The sequence below is a fragment of the Miniopterus schreibersii genome, assembly GCF_964146895.1.
Source record: "Miniopterus schreibersii genome assembly, chromosome: 10".
Lineage (NCBI taxonomy): Eukaryota > Metazoa > Chordata > Mammalia > Chiroptera > Miniopteridae > Miniopterus > Miniopterus schreibersii.
In genome coordinates, this window is record NC_138110.1 from 13,643,289 (window position 1) to 13,654,632 (window position 11,344).

At 46.4% G+C, this 11,344-nt stretch overlaps 1 pseudogene across 1 annotated transcript; it reads right to left on the minus strand.

The window, feature by feature from the left end:
* Positions 1-4,994: 4,994 nt before the first annotated feature.
* LOC308562837 (small ribosomal subunit protein eS8 pseudogene) lies at positions 4,995-5,631 on the minus strand (annotated as a pseudogene). Its single transcript has one exon. The product of its transcript is annotated as a small ribosomal subunit protein eS8 pseudogene (transcript).
* Between the last annotated feature and the right edge of the window lie 5,713 nt (positions 5,632-11,344).

An 11,344-nucleotide genomic window follows, 5' to 3' on the forward strand; every position in this document is an offset into this window, starting at 1 on the left:
CTCCAACTGTCCTGGTTTGAATGATAAATTATGTGGTCACCCTCCAACCAGCGATAACTAAAACAGTACACTTAACCAAGATTCACCCATGGTTAACTTTTCACCCCATTGCTTTTATTTTTCATGCTCTTTCTATGTATTTCCTAACAGCAGGAATACTCTCTTACATAGCCACAGGACAGTGATTCATTCCATACATTTTCCCTGAAGCGATACTTTTATCTAATCAACTGTCTATATTACAGTTTTGTCAGTTGACCTAATACTTTCCTATATAGCATCCTTGTGCCCCTTGCCCCAAGTATAGGATCCAGTCTAGAGTCAGGCATTGGATTTACTTGTCATGTCTCTTAGGCTTCCTTCAGCCTAGAACATTGCTTTGTCTTTCACAGTGTTGACATTTTTGAAGAATACACTCTTCCCCTATCTTTTGATTCTAGAACACTCCTCATTTTCTGTGGATTACAGTCACTCTGACTCACAGAGCTCCAGTGTCTCCCTCAGAACTGAGCAGGAATCAGGGGCCAGGTCCCCTCCTTAATCTTTCCTGAGAACTGGATCCCTGACTCCCTGCATGGATCTGGGCAGTGAGGTAAGGGGTGAGGGAGGGAAGGCTGAGTTCTCTCACACAGTAGCCCTGGGGTTCCCCTCTTTGCTGGATCACTATGTTCTAGAAAGCCCTTGGCTTGGCAATTGGCTGATTTAAATCTTGGGTCAGAAGGATGGATATGGTAGGTTCCGGGGGAGGAGTCTTCTCAAAGTCGTGGGGCCGGACAGTGAATCATGGTTCCCGACGATGAATCATGGTGCCCATTTACCTGGCCTTGCTCTGTCTGATGTCCCTTCCTTCCTCCCTCCTGCCCTTCCCCAGCCACCAAAGCCCCACCAGTGACAGCTCCCTCTATATCACCTAAAGTCATTCCAGGTGCTCCAGGGATACATGTACCATCTGTCAGGAAATGTGGCTCTTAGGAGCTATTGGCCCGTCTCTCTATTAGGCCCTGAGAAACCATTTTCCCAAGTCCTACTGAAGGGAATCTTGGACCAAATGGCATGAGAGCTCTAAAATATTTGTGCCCCATTAAAACTAGAGAAAGACCTGTTCCAACCAGGCTTCCCAAGGACCCTGGAGGAGCGCTGGTAACTAGCCTTGTCCACAGCCAATGTTGCTGGAACTGGCCTCCCTGGAAGGAATCCCATTAAAGGTCCCTCACCATGCACTGGTCTCTATATGGTTTCCATTCAGTTTGGCTTGTTTGGAGCAAGGCTCATGGAAGCTGCTTCTGCTTTTTGGTATCTGTATGTCCCAAAGGAGTCCCCACCTGTACTCCCCAGGCCACCCACACACCCACACTTGCCTCCCAGTTATTCTTTTCTGGTTTGACCCCCGGCTTACCAGGTGAGCACTTGCCCATCACTCACCTGAGCCTGCTTGGACCTCGGGACCTCCCACCAATTCTTTTCTAAATATTAATTTAATGACTCACACAGCTAAAACCACTTCCATCTGGCAGGGAGAGGCCCTGCCCTGCCACTGGGGCCCTGACTTAGCAGAGGTCTCACCGCGGAACTGACTGGAAGATGCTGAGTGTCCTGGGAACGTGCCTCCTCCCGCACAATCCTGAGTCCTGCAGGCTCCGCTGTGACTAGGAAGCCTTTGGTTTAGGCACCTACGTGAGGCAGACGTTATTGGCCAAGGCTTTGTTCTGCGGAGCACCAGGCTTAGGGCTAAGCAGGACACCGTTTTCTATGTTTGCAAGGTCTCTCAGTCATGAGCAAATGGTTTGCTGCTCACCATATGAAAAATAAATGAACTTTGTCTTTTGAGACTTTGAGAGAAATCAAAGGAAAAGGGAAGTGAATGAACCAAAGAGCTGGGACAACAGACTGAACAAACATTCGCTTTCCAAAAGCATGTTTAAACATTTTCTCTAGAAAATCTCCCCAACGTTTATAAATAGCGCCTGGCTGTTGGTTCCAGATCAACCTTGGGGAAGTACTTCCAGCTTTATGACCGAGTGTGTGTGCCTGTGGCCAAATGGGTTGGAATGGAAACTTGTTTCTGTCATCTGGCTTATTGTTATTCCCTTCTGTGGCCACAATATTTGTCTGGGCCGTGGGATTACTCAATCAATTAAACATTTATTGAGTAACCAGACAAACAATGGAAAAATTAGACTTGGACCATATTGCATTCCATACTATTAGCCTTAGAGTCTTAGGCAGCTGAGATCATGGAAGCTCATCTTTTGTTTTGGAGCTTAGAAAAGAGCCTACTTGGTTAGGAAAAGAGAAGGCGCACATGCAGAAGGAAATACATTTGTTTTTGAAAATTCTCACCCAAGAATGTGTTTTTAATTGATCTTAGAGAGAGCAGAAGGGAGGGAGGGGGAGAGAGAGAGAGAGAAAGAGAGAGATGTGAGAGGAAACGGATGGTTGCCTCATACACGCCCCGACCAGGAATCGAACCCGAAACCCAGGAATTGAACCCACAACCTTTTGGTGTATGCGACGATGCTCCAACCAACTGAGCCACCCAGCCAGGGCGGAAATACATTCTTGTGACATTTGGCAAGTAAAATATTCACACTTTCAGTTGACCCATTCCAGGATCTATTCATGAATGTTCCTCTCCATTTTAGCTGTTTTCTCTGTGAAATGTCGACTGTGTCAATGATACCCACTTGAACCTGGGAGCTCCGGGAATTAAATTTTGGGCTCCTTAATTTACCGTAGGAACAGGCCCCTAGAGACCGTAAGTCCAACATCAGCAACGTGTGGGCCGGGGGGAGGGTATATTTGTACACTTATATTTTTACTAAATGAGCGTGGAGGGAATCACTAGTGTTATTTGCCAATATTTCTCCTTCTTCTCCATCTGGGGACATGGAAAAATTTCACTTCTCTGCCCATTTGAAGTTAGGGTTGGCCCTCTGACTTGCTTCAGCCACTGAAATACGAGCAGAGATGAAATGTGCCTCTTTGGGGTAGAAGCCCAATGTTTAGTGTTCCCTTTCATCTCCCACAGCAACTGGTAGTGTTCCAGTTGGTAGAGGTTCCACCAGCGCAGGTCCAGGAGTGAGCACAATATAAAGAAGTGCCCCCCACTGACCTCAAGTGGATGTGTAGCAGGAGACAAAAATCATACTGTTATTCCAGGCCACTGAAATATCAGAGGTGTTTTTTTCCTGCAGCCTGACCTTGCACATGCTGAATAACATAAAAGCTGGTACACAGAAGAGGGCTGCAGCTATAGCAAAGACCTAAGACAAATGATACTGATTTAAGGGCCAGGTAGTGGGTGGCAAGGACATTGCGTCTGCAGCAATTTGGGTTGTAGATTTTGCCCCCGTGAGCTTGTGCCTCCAGGGGGAAAGAGTAGGAAGAAAAGATTATTGTTAGTAGCGTGTGTTGGTTGCTGATGACTGTTTTTGGCAAGATGTTACAAGAAAGTGGTGAGCTCAGAAAGGAAGTGGCTCATGTTCAAGCAGGAATGTATAAAAAAAAAAAAGGAGAGAGAATTCAGGGACTTAAAAGACTGAAAGAAGATTGGATTCTAAATAGCAAATAATAAAATGAAGAAAATTGTAAGTGGCCGAGACCAATTAAAACTCAACTTAGCATCAAGGGGAAAATTAAGGGCGTGGTAGCCACACTTATTATTAAAATCTGTGAATGAATGAAGACTTCTCTGAGTAAAATTTCCATTAATGGTGTGGTATCCAAAAAATCCTTTCGCTTCTACCAAATGGGTCAGGAAAAGAAAAAAATGTGTGTGGCACCCACTGAAGCCTGATAGCCCCAGAAAATTGAAATTAAATTGATAGAGATATGGGAGCAAGGAAGCAAAGCAGTGTAGTAAATATGAGGAATATGTCTCCAAAGGAACTGTGGCTATTGGCACATGGGGCTGACTAGAAGAAAATACGCAAGGGGCTATGTTTTTCACAGAGTTGTACTAACAAAAGAGGTATTCATCAGCCTGGACAAAAGAGAGGTGCTTAATGAAGACCTCGCGTGGCCTTGCGACTCCAGTCATCTAAGAGCAGGAAGTGGGCGGAGAAAGCTGCTTATTCCAGACAGGACATAGTGTCACTGCCCACTTCAAGTGTGGCCACAGGGGGTGATGAGAATGGGAGACACTTTCAGAACTGGAGCCAGGCTTCAGGAGGATGCGTGGGTGACAGCCTTACCCAGGGAGCAGGACCAGAACATAGTCAAGTTCCCTATCCCCAGGTAGGAGCCCTCCAAATGAATTAGAATTGCTATGGACTAGTGTCTGCCAAGTGTCTCTTCTCCCTCCCGTTTCCGAATGGGGGTGCTTCCCGTAGTTATCTTGTCCCTGTTCCACTGCTGAAGGGTGCTGGTGTGGACGGCAGACAAGCTGACTTTCTCACTCGAGGGTCCCTGAATCAGTCGGTGCCTTATCCACACCTGATATGAAAATGGCTGCGCATCTCCCCAAATCCTGCATCTGGAACGCAAGCCCATGCCAGGAGGGCACTTGCTGGCACGCTTCCCTGGAGGAAGAGATGAGTGTATTTTGCACGCAGAAAGGAGAGTGAACTGAAACTTCAGTAGCAGAAAGGGCAAACTCTGGCAGTCCCTGGGGCTGTTCACCAGAATATCCGGGGCCTTCTCAAGGGCAAACTCTGGCAGTCACTGGGGCTGTTCACCAGAATATCCGGGGCCTTCTCAAGGGCAAACTCTGGTAGTCACTGGGGCTGTTCACCAGTATCCGGGTCTTCTCAAGGGCAACTCTAATAGTCACTGGGACTGTTCACCAGTATCCGGGTCTTCTCAAGGGCAACTCTAATAGTCACTGGGACTGTTCACCAGTATCCGGGTCTTCTCAAGGGCAACTCTAGTAGTCACTGGGGCTGTTCACCAGTATCTGGGTCTTCTCAAGGGCAGCTCTAGTAGTCACTGGGGCTGTTCATCAGTACTTCTTTTTCTTTTTCTTTTTTCTAGATTAAACACCTTTATCACATGAGCTACGATAGGAGGAGAGAGGACTTATTTGCCTTTCGGGCCTTGATTTCCCTCAGCTAGAACTCCAGCTCCCTGCCCTGGAGCACATAGCCCGCGCTCGGCCACACGGGCCTGGTCTTGAGGCGATGCACGCAAGAAGCTTGCCTGCTGGAACTGCTCCTCGGGAGGACTGCTGATTTGGGCATTCTTTTTCCTTCCATCATATTTCTTCTGAATTTTCTTTGATCTTTTTTGTTTACAATCTCTCCCTCCTCGGGAGTCAGCTCGGCCCCTTCTTGCGGCCCAGGGGCAGCGCATAGCGGGACTCGTACCACGGCGGGCACTGCGCGCCGTCAGAGCGCAGCGCAGCTCTTCCCTGGGGTCTTGGTGCGGCCCAGTTGGTTGTTGGACGCACTGTAGACAACATCAATAATCCTCTTTTAGCGCGTCCAACACTCTGAGCCCCAGAAGCTGCCCACCTCCAGCCTCAAGGCTCGGTCCTGGTTGCTGCCTCCCGCGCTCGAGCCGCGCGTGTGCGGCGGGGTCCCACCTTAGCGTCGGCAGCAGGCGCCCCGGCTCAGAGTTTCGCTTCTGGCGGTGGGGCTTTCTCTTGGCCCCGGTCTTGCGGAGCTTGTGCCAGTTGTCCCGAGAGATGCCCATGGCTCGGCGCCGGCTGGAAAGAGCCACCAGCATTTCTCAGTCTTCTCTCTCCTAGCATGAAAGGAGTGCAGCGTCTGGTCACCGTGATGTTTAGCAGGCCGTGTGATTTGCAGTGGCCCTTACCAAGTAACCTTGCTTTTACTGAGGACTTCCTGTTACTTGGTTCTCATATATTTGTTGAAATTTTAGTGAAACAAATAATCTACCGTTTTTGCTGCTAAAGATCCACTCTTCGCTTTCCTTTCTGCATGCAGAATATAGTCCCTTCTTATAGGGACGCCAGAGATTCGGTTACACGTGAATATCCCTCACTCACATTGTCAGGTAACATGTTTTTCTTAACTTCCCGACACTTGGATTATACCATGATCCAACAATATATTCAATTTCTGTTTGTTTGTTTAAAACTCACCTCTTCCAAGATAGTACACAATACTTTTAGACATATGTAAGAAGACAATAAAATAAACACACTTATTTTTATAAATGTATAGGAAAAGAAAGCTGCCCCAAAGTATTTGGTGTGAATTAAATTACTGCTTTTGAGCATTAATCAGTCCTGGCATTGGGTTATGAAGTTGTCATTGCTTGATAACAGCAAGTATACAAATTTGTCCAGGGAAAGTCTTTTGCAGATTCTTTAAGGATGGATAGCACGGTATGCAGTGTGTACGATTTCGCGAAAGATAAGAAAATATTCTTCAGATTAATGCTCTATTCCTCTTCTCTAAAGTCCAAGGACGTAACATGAATCTTAATTCTATGAAATTTGATCTGTGGGAGTGAAGATAATAAAGTTCAGGTTTGTAGCTTTCTGATGATCTACTTTACTTCAGGGATCGGGCTTACAGAATCCAGAGAAACGGAGAAATAACATATTTCCTTCAAATCCCAGATGCTTTAAGCAAACCTTGGCAAGTGCTGAACTACAGCTAGTTTGTGATGGGTCCTGTGACAAATGCCTGACGTGTGTGCACCCTCACTCTCTCCTCTTCCTTCCTGAATGTTATCTCTCCAACTTGGAATGTCCCCTGCTTCTCCAGCCATCAAAATCCTTCTTTCCATGTCCCCCTAAAAGGCTAATCCTTCATGGAACACTTGTCAGAGGCAATAATGATAATAATAGATGATATTTTTAACTAGAAGTAAGAGAGTAGTATTTAGGTTTCCATTGTGCCAGACGCTGGGTAAAGGCTTTGGGTGATTATCTAACTAAGTCTCATTGTATGCTTATGTCTTGGAACAGTTACTATCCGCATTAGGCATTCTTGTGCTCACAATTTCATAATTACAGAAATGCTTTATTATGACTTTGCAGCAGACATACCTGGGTTTGATTCCTAGCTCTAAACTCACTAGATTAGCTGTGTGACCTTGCACAAATTATTTACTTTTCTAAACCTACGTGCAAAGAACTAAAAGAACGAACAAGTCAGGAACATAAATAGCTGTTGCCCTGGGAGGGTCGGTCGTTTATCAACAACCCAGCCAACCCTGGGCCTGCCTTTTGCGTTAAAGCCCGTGTCATCTTGGTTCTTGGCTTACTCTTTTATTTGGTGGAACACATCCTCCAGGTGCTTTCTGAGAAAGTAAACATGAGGCAGAAGGCCCTGCTTATGAGACCTCACATGTCTGCAATTTTACTTGTTTGATTGCTCCTTTAAGAGGTGCCTGGAGGCTTCTTTTCCTGGCGTCTTCCGAGGTTCACCCATGTTGATCTGCTTGCTGCTACTGGCTTTTGCCCTCTGCCAACTTAGCTTCTGATTTTCTTTGGTTTGACAGTTTATCCATGTGCTTGCCCACCTTCCACGATCCTGCAGCTGTCCTCTCTTCACAGTCTCCTTACCCTCATGGGTTTATGCCTCTTTTTAAATCCTTTTATTGTAATGCAATTCTGCTGGGGTTTTGGTGGGAACACAACTACCCACAAGTATTTCGTTCACTAAATTGAACCAGACGTGAGCACTGTTGTTATTTTAACATGAAAATTTACAAGGACAACTGGAGTTCTCATCTATAGAAGGTCACGCCTCTTTTACATAAAGGTTGGAATACAGTAGGGGGAGTTAGGGTGGGGAGTTAATGATTTCCATTTGGGATAAGTTGATGTTGAAGTTCCTAAGGGACAAGCAAATAGAGATTTCTTGGAGACCTCTGGAGTTTAGGAGATAATTCTGGGTTAGATAAAGATTTATGCAAGTTATCAGTAGGGAGGAGACATTGAGGAGAGCAAAGGATGGGGGACAGAATATCAGTAAGAGTCCCATAGAACAGAGCATTTTGTCAAGGAAACTAGATTATTTCCTAGGGTTTGGTTTGGTTTTGCTATCTACTCCTCCAATTTCTGGGATTAAAAAAAATTAAAGTAAAGGTTCAAATTCTCCTTTTATAAATTTTTTAGATAGACTTTATTTATTTTTGGGGGGGTGGGGCAATTAAAATTGAGCATAAAGTAAAGAGAATTCCCTTATACTCCCCTGTCCTCCCACACCCATAGCCTCCCCAACTATCAACGCCCCTACCAATGCCCCACTATCAATGTTACAATTGATGAACTACACTGATACATCATTATCACCCAAAGTCCATGGTTTACATTAGGGCTCACTCTTGGTGTTGTACATTCTCTGGGTTTTGACAAGAATATAATGACATGTATTCACCACTGCAGTATCATACAGAGTAGTTTCAGTGCCCTAAATATCCTCTGTGCTCAATTCTCTTCTTTTTTTAGGGAGTTACGCAACTTACTCTGATCTCCAGTGCTGCTTTCTGAACTTCAGCCTACATGAAACTGGAACAGAGATAATAGGTATAGAAAAGCTAAGATAGATGGAGGGTTGTTCCAAAAACCATGGATTACTTTAAAAGGTTTAAGTGATTTATAGCACATCACGAAAAACTGCCTTCCTCCTTAAACACCCACAGACAGGCTAGAACCAGCCTTCCCGCCACAGAAATGGGTCATCCACCATCATGATCCAAGAAATGCTGACGGGAAGCCAAACACTCTGACAACTTAGCAAGGCAGTGCCTCAGTTACTAGGCAAAGTCACACACACACACACACACACACACTTCTACATTCAAGCACGGTGTATGTAACATCCTTTGAGGGGAAACTAGTTAATCACTTAACATGAGAGGATTTGCCTCTGACTGTCCCAGGAGTTGGGAATCATTGTCATGGCACGTCCCCTGTGGAAGGAATTAGAGGAACTCAACTCTCTGCTGATAAGAGTTTCTCTGGCAAGGTCAGGAGATTTCTCAAGACAGCCCTTTGAATCTGCACTGGTGTGTGGGAGGGTATTTGGTTAAGAGCCCCGGGTTCTGTGTGATGAAGCAAGATGGAGACACCAAGGTTTGATCTGAAAACCTTTAACGGCAAGTATTAGCGGTTAGTCACCAAGACAATGAAGAGATCACCATGGGGTCTTGCAGACTGTCTGGTTTTATTTTATTTTATTATTTTATTTTATTTTATTTTATTTTATTTTATTTTATATCTTTATTGTTGAGAGTATTACAGGTGTCCCGTTTTCCCCCCAATTGACCCCCTCCACTTTGTTCCCACCCCCTCCCAGGCCTTCACCCCATTATCGACTGTGTCCATGGGTTATGCATATATGCATATAACTTCTTTGGTTAATCTCTTCCCACCCTCCACCCCCCTTCCCTCTTCCCTCTGAGATGCGACCGTCTGTTGCATGCGTCCATGTCTCCGGATCTATTTAGTTGGTCAGATTCTTTTGTTCATTAGCTTCTTCTTAAAGAAGACCCTTCAACTTTTCTTGTAGTGCTGGTCTGGTGGTGATGAACTCCTTTAGCTTTTTCTTATCTGTGAAGCTCTTTATCTGACCTTCAGTTCTAAATGATAGCTTTGCTGGGTAGAGCAATCTTGGTTGTAGTTCCATGTTTTTCATCACTTTGAATATTTCTTGCCACTCCCTCCTGGCCTGCAAAGTTTCTGTTGAGAAATCAGCTGACAGTCGTATGGGTGCGCCCTTGTATGTAATTAATTGCTTTTCTCTTGCTGCTTTTAAGATTCTCTCTTTGTCTTTAACCTTTGGCATTTTAATTATGATGTGTCTTGCTGTGGGCCTCTTTGGGTTGCTCTTGTTTGGGACCCTCTGTGCTTCCTGGACTTGTAAGTCGATTTCTTTCACCAGGTAGGGGAAGTTTTCTGTAATTATTTTTTCAAATAGGTTTTCAATTTCTTGGCTTCTTTCTTCCCCTTCTGGCACCCCAATAATATGAATGTTGGGCCTCTAGAAGTTGTCCCAGAGGCTCCTTATACTATTTTCTTATTTCTGGATTCTTTCTTCTTTTTGCTCTTCTGGTTGGGTGTTTTTTGTTTCCTCATGTTCCAAATTGCTGATTTGATGCTCAGCATGCTCTACTCTACTGTTGATTCCATGTAAATTATTCTTCATTTCAGTTCCTGTAGCCTTCATTTCAAATTGGTGCTTTATTATGTTATCGATTTTCTCAGTTATTTCCCTAAGAGTCTGCTTAAACATCCTTATAAAGAAAATTCTGAATTCTGTATCTGTTAGCTTGCTTGGATCTATTTTATTAGGTCCTCTTCTAGAGATTTCTTCTGTTCTTTCCTTTGTGACATGTTTCTTTGCCTCTGCATTTTGGCTGCTTCCAGGTATTTGTTTCTATGTATTAGGTAGAGCTGCTATGTCCCCTGGATTTTGTAGAGTGGCTTTGTGTAGTAGGTGTCCTGTAGGGTCCAGTGGCTCAGCCTCCCCAGTCACCTGAGCTGGACCTTCTAGGTGCTCCTCTGTGTGGGCTGTGTGCACTGTCCTATTGTAGTTGAGCCTTCGTTCCTGTTGGCATTCCTGGGAGGAATTGACGCCCAGGTCAATCAGCTGAGAGGACCAGCTGCAACTACAGCCAGAGAGCTGCTGCGCTGGAGACACCCCTATGGAGCAGGATTTACTTCAGTGGAGCTTTGGTGTTCACCGAGTGCGCCCCTTGAGTGTGTCACTCGTGGATGTGGTAGGGTTGTAATCCAGCGTGGTCGAGTCTGACCACCAGGTGCACTGTCTCTGGGGCCTCCTGGGAGGTGCAAAGTCAGCCTGTGCCAGTGCCTTGCCCAGGGCCACCCAGCATGAGCTACACAGCAAACAGTAGTTTGCTGCTACTTGTGCTGGGCTTGGAGGTGCCCAGGAGAGGCCAAGCTATGAGCCAATGCAGCTGCCGCTAGTGCCAGGCCTGGGGCCGCTTATCAAGCCGTACAGGGCACACTGCTGCTTGTTTGAGAGATTTTAGGAAAGTCCTAAGCATGGGGCTCGTGAGGCCACTTGCATAGAAAAGCCCCTGGAAATGGCCTGGATGAGCTGCAGGTGGGGAGGGGCGGGGCCTCCGGGAATCACGGGGCGGGGCCAAAGGTGGGAGTCAGGTGCTGGCGACTCAAATATGGCGCCTGCCTGCCGGCTGTGTGCGGGGAGGACTCGCCACAGGAGCCATGGCCTCCGCCAGCCCTTCTGCCTGGGAGGAAGCCGCCCTCCGCCTCTCGCCCGGATCTCAGGCAGGTTAGTTCCCCCCCGAGTGTCCCAGGTCCTTTCCTGCTGCCCGGCGCTGGGCTCAGAGGGAGCGTCCGAGTGAGTCCGTGCCGGGCCCTTTAGAGGAGCTGCTGGGGCTCCCGCAGCCTCCGCGACCCTCAGGGACAGTCCCGCTGGTTTCCCAGCCCGGAGTTGTGGGG